Below are 10,685 nucleotides of genomic sequence, written 5' to 3' on the forward strand. Positions count from 1 at the left end.
TTTTTTCTTTACAATGAGTTTTGGACAATTTCATTTTTGTGTATCTTGGTATGATTTTATTCAAATTTCTTGTGCAAAAGGTTCATTTTTCTTGGAGATGTGGTGTTACAAGTTCAACTAAATTAGAAATTTTAAATCTTTAAATATATATTGCCTACCCATTTCTACTTTGAAAGTTTTAATTATATAAGTTTCTTGTTTTTCGGTACAGAGTTAACTATTATATGACTGATTTGTAAATTCTTTCTTCTTCATTTTTATTTTGGACAATTTTTATTGTTAAATTCATTTAAGTTTGTAAATAACTTATTTACAATGTGCGATCTATTATTAATCTCACCTGATGTATTCATTTCAGAAATATTTCTCTAAAATTCTCTCTGTCTATATCTTATATCTTTGACATCTCAATATTTGTCTACAATTTTTATATGCTGTGTAATTATTGATTTTCAATAAAGTTAATGAAAAAAATTTAAAAAGAAACAAAAAATAAAATGCATGCTCATATTTCACACTATTTATATTTAAATAAATGGGAAATTAAGTCAACAGAGAAAAAAAAGAGTGACATAATTTCCCCTTTATTTTTTAAATTTTATTTATTTGTTTATTTTTGGTCAGCTCAGCCCACCCTGAGGGCCAGGCTGGGGTAGCATGCAGTGCTGGGGATCGAACCACAGTCCTCTGCACCTGCCTAAGCTTGCCTAAGCAGGTACTTTAGACCACTGGGCTACCTCACTGGCCCCAACTTTCCCTTTACTTAAATTTTAATAGTGTGAAATATGAGCATATGTTTTAAACCATAAAGATCTTATTTTGAGCTCTGATTCATAATTTACCTACTTTTTGAACCTGGTGCTTGAGAAGCTGCCTGGATCCATCTCAGAGCTTTGTAGCAAAACCATTCCATATAGGCTTTGACTTGCCCTCCTGAACGCACAGCATCTTCAGAGTGCCAGCTTTCAAATGCATGCACGCTATATTTTGAGAAATTAAAATTACCTTATTTTTAGAGAATATCATTAAAATTTGAACTGAATGGGTTGAAATTTCTTTCTTCACACAACTTTTTGATAAATTTTGAAGAATTAAAGTCTCTATGATCCATAGAACGTTCTGGTTATTATGTAGACTACAAGATCTTTTGCAAAAGAGAAGTGGACAAAGAGATTGTGTGAGTAGGGGTGGAGAGGAGGAAAGAGGAGGAAAGCAGAATTAAGCAGTGTTGTGCACGTGCCTCAGCTCCCCGTGAGGAATTTCATCACTATGTACTGCAAAGATTACTAAGAAACTTAAAAAAATAAATGAATGATCTTTTAACAGAAATAAATGAATGGCTAAAAATCACATGCAAAGGTGTTCATCAGACATCTGGGAGACTCAAATTAAAACAATGAGATATAACTACACATTCTCCAGAACAATTAGAGATAACAAATAGTGAATGCTGGTCAGTATAAAGAACAATGAGAATTCTCATACATTATTAGTATGAATAAAAATCATTCAAGCACTTTTGAAAACAATTTGGAAATTTCCTCTGAAAACAAATATATATATCCAAACTTGTAATAAAGAAACTTCATCCTTTGGTATTTAGAAAATAAAAATAAAAATCTTTTTTGCCTCACAAAATAGCTACAACTTATTTTTGTCTATGAAACTGAGCATACCAGACTATAGATAGAAATTTTACTTGTAATAGCCCCAAACTGAAAATAAGCTACTTTTCTATCATTGAGAGTGTGCTATGCACCTAAAATGGAACACTCCTGCAGCGCCCTGATCTGACGTAACCAGATCTGTCTGAGGGGAAGCTGCATGCTGCCAGCACCAGCTGCTGTTCTCTTGCACCTACTTTCATGTTCGTCCTGGCTCCTCCTCAGAGAAACCTGAACAGGGCAGGAGTGAAGACTTGAGATGTCTCAGGACTCCACATCCGCCTGTGTGGGACTTTCTTAAGCTCCTCTGGAGACTCAGGTCTTAGCCAGTCCTTCTCATAGTGTTGAAACCAGCACGGCAGTCTGAGGCTCTTCCTACCTATCCTGATTCCCTTCCTCTTCTTTTCGCAGGTGTTTCCCTCAACAAATCTTTTCCACATCTAAGTTTCTCTTACTATCTACTTCCCAGATGACCCAAGCTAAGACAATGATAAAAAGAAACAAGTCATATCATGGATAAATTGTAAAAAACCTTATGCAGCTGAAAAATTCCAGGTTCAAGGGGATAAATTCTATATGATTCGATTTACGTGATATTCTAGACCAGGTAACACTCCTCCTGATCATAAAAAGTAAGAACTATTTAAGATTAGATAATGTTCTTTTGTGTTATGGATTTGATTAGACACATACACACACAATATCATTTTGTAGTAAAGTTAAGATCTGTGCATATTATCACATAATTGTGCCACAAACCAAGAACTATGAAAAATACTGAAGTCTAGTTATATGCCTGCTGAAATATCTAGAAACATACACCAATTTCTGAAGCTTACTTTTTTTTTTTTTTTTTTTTTTTTGCAGAACCAAGAATTGAACTCAGACCCTTGAATGTGCCAGGGAAGTACTTATTCTACTGAGCCATCTCCCTGGCCCCTGAAGCTTACTTTGAAATTTATTAAAAAGCAATATGATTTGGTGAAGGTATTCAAAAATGAGTAGCTAAAAGATACACAATAAAAATATAGTAAAACACTAAAGTAGAATCCAGGGTTATCTAAGGTGAATATCTCCTGTAAAATTCTATAAAGATTTTCTGTCATCTATAGTTTTCATAACAAATTCAGAACATTGTAAATTTACAAAATAAAATCTTTTGCATTCCAAGAGAACAAGTACTAAAAAAATGAAAAAATGAATGGCTTCAGATTTCAAGTATAAGATAATTGTGTTAGCCAACTTTGTCACTATACTGAAATAACTGAGCTAACTTTTTAGAAAACGGTTCATTTTGGCTTATTGTTTGGTAGGTTTTATTCATGAACGATTGTCTTCATTGTTCAGGGCCCATGACAAGGCAGCACCTCCTGGCAGGAGCATGGAGAGAAACACAATTCCTCACATCATGATCAGGAAATGGAAAAGAGGAGGTTGCCAGGACACCCCCAACTCCCTTCAACGCCATGACTCAATAACCTAAAGACTTCTTCCATCGCCTGCTGGCCCATGGATGATATCTGCCTGCCCATGGATGGTGATTTTTATTCTGAGGTCTTCTTACATAGAGAAGTGGAAAAATTGAGGAACCTGCTCAATGCTTTTCCCAGGTCTTGCTATGTAGCCCAGGCTGGCCTTGAACTTGCAATGATTCTCTTACTTCAGCCTCCCAAGTGCTTGTTCAGTGTGGTCATTCTGTCTTCTAATAAAAGCAGTCCTCCCTTCAGAACTAAGACTAGTGGAATTTAAGGTTGCAGAAACAGGGAGCAGAACTTTTGCTGGTAGGTCACTAGAGGTAAGAGAAAATGCTGCCGCTTCATTTCAGCCTTATTTCTGGACCTGTGAATCTTGAATGGGGGCACATATAGCTCTCTAGAGAAGAGTGCTCCAGTCCTGAGAGGTGTTGTTACCTTGGGAATGCTGTATCTGTATCTTCAATACCAAGCTAGCTACTCAGGAAAGCGGAGCCTGGTAAGACCAGAGAGACTGAATTGTTTTAGGAGTTCTGGAGCCAACAGCATCAGTGGACACAAGAGAAGAATAGCTGCCAGTAAGCAAGAGTGGAGCAGGACTCTGCTGGTTGCATTTCTGGCCCTCTCCTTCAGGGAATTTTGGACATGCATGCTTATGCACAGAACCAGGACAGGGAGATCAGTGGAGGTTCCTGCAGAGGGAACTATAAGATAGACCTGATACCTCGGGGAGCCCCCAGCGTTGCTCAGCATGACCGCTGGCTAGAGAGAGAGGACTGACACCCTTGCTCCCATCAGCTTCTGAAAGAAAGTGACACTGAACCCCAGGTGACGACTGCTCACACCAAAGCCAGTGTCTTTTGTCACTTCAGCACCCAAAGTTCAGAGAAGCAGAGCCAGGACTGGTGACATAGTCACCAGCCATGCAGAGCATGGTCCTATTTTTTCTTTGGGCCTGGGCTTCTGCAGAGCTTACCTTGCATGGAGAGATCCTGTCCCCAGCTACCCTCAGGCATACCCCCAATAAGATAAAGCAAACCTGGGATGTTGAGGTTCTGGACAGGTTTGGGATCCACCTGTACTTCAACCATCTGGTCATAAAGCTGTCTAAGAACTGCTTGTACAACACAGTGCACAGTGTCAGGAGACATTGAAGAAGGGAAACTCTGTGGACAGAATACCAACAAGAATACCAACTCGCCCATCATAGAAGAGTTCCACATCCACAGAATAAACTCCGGTGACCTTTACACCAGATTTCTCCAACAAAGAGCATTATACTGGATTTTCTGCTAATGATGTTGCAACTAATGTAAAAGAGTGCACAGATTTTGCAAATGTCCCTTGTAGCCACTTCTGTAACAACTTCATTGGTGGTTACTTCTGCTCCTTCCCCCCGGAATACTTTTTCCATGATGATATGAGGAATTGTGGAGTCAACTGCAGTGGGGCTGTATTCACTACCCTGAGTGGGAAGAACGCCAGTCCCAGTTACCCTAATCCATACCCAGAGAACAAAAAGTGTGAATGCCAGATTCTGTTGGAGGAGGGGTTCCAAGTGGTGGTGACTATGAAGAGAGAAGATTTTGATGTGGAGCCAGCTAACTCAAAAGGGAACTGCCTTGACAGCTTAGATTTTGTTATAAGAGATCAGTGGTTTGGTCCTTACTGTGGTAATCGATTCCCTAGACAACTACCTATAGAAACCAAGAGTAATATCATTGATATCATCTTTCAAACTGACATATCAGGGCAAGATAAAGGCCGGAAGCTTCGTTACCCTGGAACTCCAATCTTCTGCCCTAAAGAAGTCTCTACCAATTCAATTTGGGAGCCTGAAAAATCAAAATGTGTTTAAAGATATGGTGAAGATAATCCTTCTGGAAGGATTTGAAATTGCAGAGGGATACTCTAGTGCAACATCTTTGTATTTTACTTGTCAAAGCAATGGAAAGTGGAGTAGTTCCACAGTGAGATGCCAAGCTGTGGACTGTGGTGCTCCTGAACCCATTCAAAAGGGCAAAATTGAAGAACCAGCAGAAACTTTATTTGGTTTTGCCTTTTACTACACTTGTGAGGAACCATATTACTACATGGAGCATGAAGAAAATTCTGAGTACCAGTGCTCTGGCAATGGATCTGGGTGAATGAAGTGCTGGGCACAGAGCTGACGAAATGTGTTCCAGCCTGTGGAGTTCCCAGTGAGCCCTTTGCGATGTCACAGAGGGTATTTGGAGGCTCCCATATGAAGATTGAGAGTTTCCCCTGGCAAGTGTTCTTTCATTCCTAAAGGGCCAGTGGGGCTCTCATTGATGAGTACTGTGTGCTGACAGCAGCCCATGTCACGGACAGAAGCTACTGCCCAACCATGTACACTGGGTTGATGCTGCTGTAGGGCTCACACAAGAGCAAGGACCATATGCTCACTTCTGAGCATGTATTTATTCATCCAGACTGGAAGCAGGTGGCTCACCCGAGTTCATGAACCAATTTTGACAATGACATTGCGCTGGTGTGGCTGAAAGACCCAGTGAAGATGGGCCAGATTGTGTCTCCCATCTGCCTGCCAGACAGCCTCTCCCAATACAACTTCTCAGTAGAGGACCTGGGCATGATGTCAGGCTGGAGAAGGACAGAGGACAGAGACTGGGTTTACCATCTCAGAGGAGCTGGACTACCCATAACTGATTTAGAGATGTGCCAGGAGGTAAAAGGGACAAATCACAAAGTGGACCCTAAGTCATACATTTTTCACTCAGAACATGTTCTGTGCTGGAGGAGAGGGTGTGGACAGCTGTCAGGGAGACAGTGGTGGGAACTTCGCTGTCAAGAAGCCCCTTGAAAGCAGCTCCAGATTCTACATATTTGGCCTGGAGTCCTGGGGAATCGAGTGTGGGACTTATGGAATCTATGCCAAGGTACAGAACCATGTTGAGTGGATAAGGGCGGCCATGGGGAATAACAGTGTCCCCCTCCAGGACTGGCCACACTGTCCTCTCCAGGGATGACCAGGTCACTGTGTGACCAACTCACATCTGGACAAGGATGTGTCCTTGTCATCATCCCATCGTTTCCCTATGACTGATCAGGGACAGGGGATCATTATTAAAATAGAACACAGAAAACAGCACAGTTGTCAGGGTACCTGGCTGGAGGTCCTGTTCGGCCACAGAGTTGTTAGTGACTCAGGTGCGGGCTGCAGACAGGCTGGGAGGGGCACCTCCTGTAAGCTGCTATTCTCCAGCAGTACCTCAAGGTTTTGTTTCTTCTTTACTTGTTTGAAATTCTATTTTCTTTCTCATTCTCAATGCCCATTATCTACTTCTAATAAAGCATGTTTATAATTTTTTTAAAAAATGGCTGGGGAGATGGCTCAGTGGAATAAGCACTTCCCTAGCAAGCGCAAGGGCCTGACTGAGTTCAATCCCCAGTTCTGTCAAAAAAAAAAAAAAAGAAGAAGAACACTTCTTCCAAGACTTTATTTTTAACATTTTCAGAGTCTCCCAAAGGCCCAACCCTGGAGTAAAACAAGAAGCATCTCAGAAAATTACTTCTTAGTGGACTATAAACTACCAAAACAAAATCATAAGATGAAAAATTGGAGGCTATGGCATTGTATTGGCTTTTGTCACTGTGATCAAAATGCTTGGCATCCTCAACTTACAGGAAGGAATAGTTTGGGTTTCTAGTGTCAGAGAGTTCTGTTCTTGGTTTATTCCAAGGTGGGAGCCTCATGGCACAGGTTATGGCACAGGAAAGTCACTTATCTCCTGGTGACTGAAAGCAGAGCAGGAAAACAATGCAGAGAGCAAAGACCGAAAGACTATATACCAAAGAGCACATCTCTGTGACCCACCCAGATACACTGAGAAGTACAATTTACTGATCCCCTGGGTGGCCCCTAAGTCAAAAGTTGACAATTAAACAGTACTGTCACAAGCATCTGGAGAAAAAGAGATTGAATGTAGGAATAAGGTAAGGAGAGTTTCTAGCTTTCATAGGACAAAGTGCCCAGGATGACAGATAAGCAGTAGGTGTAGACAGAAAACACTATCAGAGATCAGAGAGTTTGAAACAAGGTGGTCCCCAGAGTAAAAGGAGACTGGCTTTTCTGTTCTAATTTGTGACTTCTTTATGAGGAGTTTCAGTAGACAAATGTGACACTATTAATAATAAATATATATAAAATAAGCGAACATGTAAAAGATTTAACTAACTCTAAGAAAAGCAAAATCTTTGTAGGAAGTAGACTCTCAACATAATTCAAGCTCAGCTGCTGCAGTTTGCCATGCCAGCCCACTTGCAGGGTGCACTGAGACAGCGACTAAGACTGGGAGTGGTGGTACATGCCTGTAATCCCAGCACTTGGGAGGCTGAAAGCAGAAGAATGACTACAAGTCCAATCTACATAGTGAGACCCTGTAGACCCTGTCTTAAAGTACAGGAAAAGAAAAACTAAAAAACCTTAACTGCTGACAACATTGATGTATGCAATGCAGGGAGACAGTTGATATTGACTTATTGACATAACTTATTCTATAACTACATTGAAAGTTATCAGAAACAAAAATTATGGGTATTTGTGATGAACAGAAGTCAAACTAAAACTAAATAATTCTCTTTCATAGTTGAAAATCAATAAAAATGCAGAAAACTGAGAAATCAAGCAAATAAAGCAACTTATTTAAAAATGTCTTCTCAGAAGAATTAAAAGTGTCACACCACAGTGGTATATGTGCACCCATATTTATTGCAGCACAACTTGTAATAGTTAAATCTTGGAAGCAACCCAAATGCCCATCAACCAAGAAATGCATGAAAAAGATGTAGTAGTTTTATACATTGGAGTACTACTCAGCCATAAAGAAAACTACTTCAGACCCTTGTAGATAAGTGAATGGAACTTGACATCATATTCATAAATAAAGTAAATCAGACTCACATACCATGAAAACTGAGGGTAATAACTCAACAGCTCAGTAAACTTTCTGAACTTGAAATAAGTTTTGCTTTTCCCAAAAGTAAACTAATAGTTGAGGAACAAAGAACAAAATATAAAATGAGGTGCACCATGCACCTCATTATATAGAGTGCTTCCCATTCAGTCATCTTCAAGTTCACATTCTGCTGGGTTAGCAATTTTTTTTTAATAAAGTAATTCTTTTTTTTCTTTTTTTTTTTTGGTGGAACCAGGGATTGAACTCAGGCCCTTGCGCTTGCCAGGGAAGCACTTATTCTACTAAACCATCTCCCCGGCCCAACAAAGTAATTCTTAAAAAGAAAGTTTTCAGTGTCTAATGGAGCTAGACACTGAAATACTTCCCATTCTCTATGCCACTATGAAGACAGAAGGGAAAGAAAGTAGTTTAGTTCATTCTCTAGGGGAAAAAAATGTGTTGCTGTTGTACAGTGCTGAACAAGAAGAATACATAGAACACAGTTTCACATTTCTGAAAGTTAATCAAGAACTGGCAATATACTCACGTGGAACCACCAAAAACGTAGCACCCTTAGGAGTGAAGCATTGAATAGCCGCTCCTGGGTAAAGACTCTCAACCCTCTGGGTTCTAAAAGATGCAAACAGACATGAGTGGTAGGGGAAGAAAGTCGTAAACACCAGCGATGGTCTCATGACCAGTTGCAGAAACAAAGGCTACAGATTCTACCTGTTTCCTTCCTTGTGGCTTCATGATTATATTTACACATTTTAATTAAGTCACTTTTTCTTAGCGAGGTTGTTGATAGTAATTAATGATCTATTGAGTGCAATCAGTGGCCAAATTCTGGAGTGGGATGGTGAAGAATAAAGTAAATGCACCTTACCCAGAGATTCTAGACTAGGAGTCTGACTCATTTTGGAAATTCTCAAAAGTGGAAGAAGGAAAAGAGCACAGTACAAGTTGAATGAGGGACCATTGTGTTAGGTGAAAATAATTTTTAATGTGAATAGTTTAGAAGGACAAGTATCAGTAGCCAAGGCAGTTAATATTTGTCCTTAGTTGGGTGCACAAGACCCACCCTCTTATGGAGAAATTCCCCTTTTGTGAGCGTTGGAGAATGCCACAGTGCATCTTCGCATACAAAGTCAAAGGAGGCTAAGGACATCCTCTCCAGGCCTCAGCGATCAGCACTTCACCTCAAGCACAGCAGCCTTTCCCCTGACTTTTGTACCTCCAGTGAGTGGTGCAGGGATGAAGAGACAGTTGATGGTGCAGGGTGCAGCAGGAGGGAAGAACAGTGAGACTCTCCCAGCTGTCTCCAGGGAAGATCAGGTTTGGAGCAGTGTCTAAATCAAAGCATTTCGAAGGTGGGACTTCGCTGTGTTCCCTCTCCCTGGCCTCTCTTTGTTTCCTACCTAATATTGTTCCATACATTTCTCCTGCTCAGTTGGAGTTATTTTCCATGATTTGCAATGCAGAGCCAAACAAAACTATTTGCAGTATTTTAGAAGACAGACAGTCACTTTGTTGAGGATAGTCCATCAGGAAGCAGGAAAAGTGTGTGCCTTGTTAATAGACACTTTTTGCCTAAAACTTTGAACCAAATGCTATGCAGAAAGTCAGATAACATTGATCAAAGGTCTGTGCCCCATTTCTCCACAAGTAAGAGAAAAGGAAAAAAAGTGAAAACATCATAAGACTTAAGACTGAGACTTGAAAAACCTGACTTCCTACCTGGCCAAGCACCAAGTCTGTTGCACTGTCCAACACAAGTGACTACTTAGGCACAAGCACTGTGTACAGTTCCAGAGGTGCATGAATCCTGGAAGCCTTTCCCTTTCCGAAGTGCTGAAAACAGTAAGGGATTTCACAAATAATAATCAAGCACAAAGATGCAGCCAGCAAAGGATCTCCTGAGTGACTATAGATGTTGCTATCTTATTGTCAGGTTTTCCTCTTGCTGATACACAGTATCTGACATTTGCAACTTAAAGAGCGGGAGGGGTTTAATTTGACTCATGATTCCAAGAGGATTTAGCCAAGCTTGGGGGACTCTGAGCCAGAAGCATGGAGGCAGAGTGTGGCAAAGCAAAGATGGACAGTGCTTGGCAGCTGAGAGGCAGAGCAAGGACAAGAGCCAGATGGGGGCAAAGTACCAGAGATGGTGCCCACCTACTTCCCATGAGGCAACCGGAAGTGCACCATACTAACCTGCCAACCAAGCTGACATAAAGAAGTCTAACCACCACAATGATAGATTAATTTGTGAAAAGAGCATAGAATTGGATCTTGCATTTAGCAAGAAATTGTAGAGCACTTCTTCCATGTAGGGTTCTAATTCAAGAACTGTGCAAATTTTCCACATAAATATTTTTCTTTAGTATTCAATAACTATTGTAAAAGGGAGCTTTGCTACAGAGTATATTAACTCCTCTTTATTAGCCACTTTTAAAATATCCATTTCCCTTTTATAATATCCAAATGAAGCTTTTGTCTTTTCCTCCTCCAGCTTTTTTTTTTCCTCCAAAAAATGGACTATAGCCCAGCATTACTGAAGAAAAAAAACCTTTCCTCTATAGTCCATGGCTCCCACAGAGGCTAATAATTCA

The 10,685-nt window shown here is 40.4% G+C and overlaps 1 pseudogene; it reads left to right on the forward strand.

The window, feature by feature from the left end:
* The first annotated feature begins 4,059 nt into the window (after positions 1-4,059).
* Positions 4,060-6,144, forward strand: LOC101576747 (annotated as a pseudogene).
* Positions 6,145-10,685: the final 4,541 nt, after the last annotated feature.

This window comes from Octodon degus, unplaced genomic scaffold (genome assembly GCF_000260255.1).
Source record: "Octodon degus isolate 3935 unplaced genomic scaffold, OctDeg1.0 scaffold00040, whole genome shotgun sequence".
In the NCBI taxonomy this organism is placed as follows: domain Eukaryota; kingdom Metazoa; phylum Chordata; class Mammalia; order Rodentia; family Octodontidae; genus Octodon; species Octodon degus.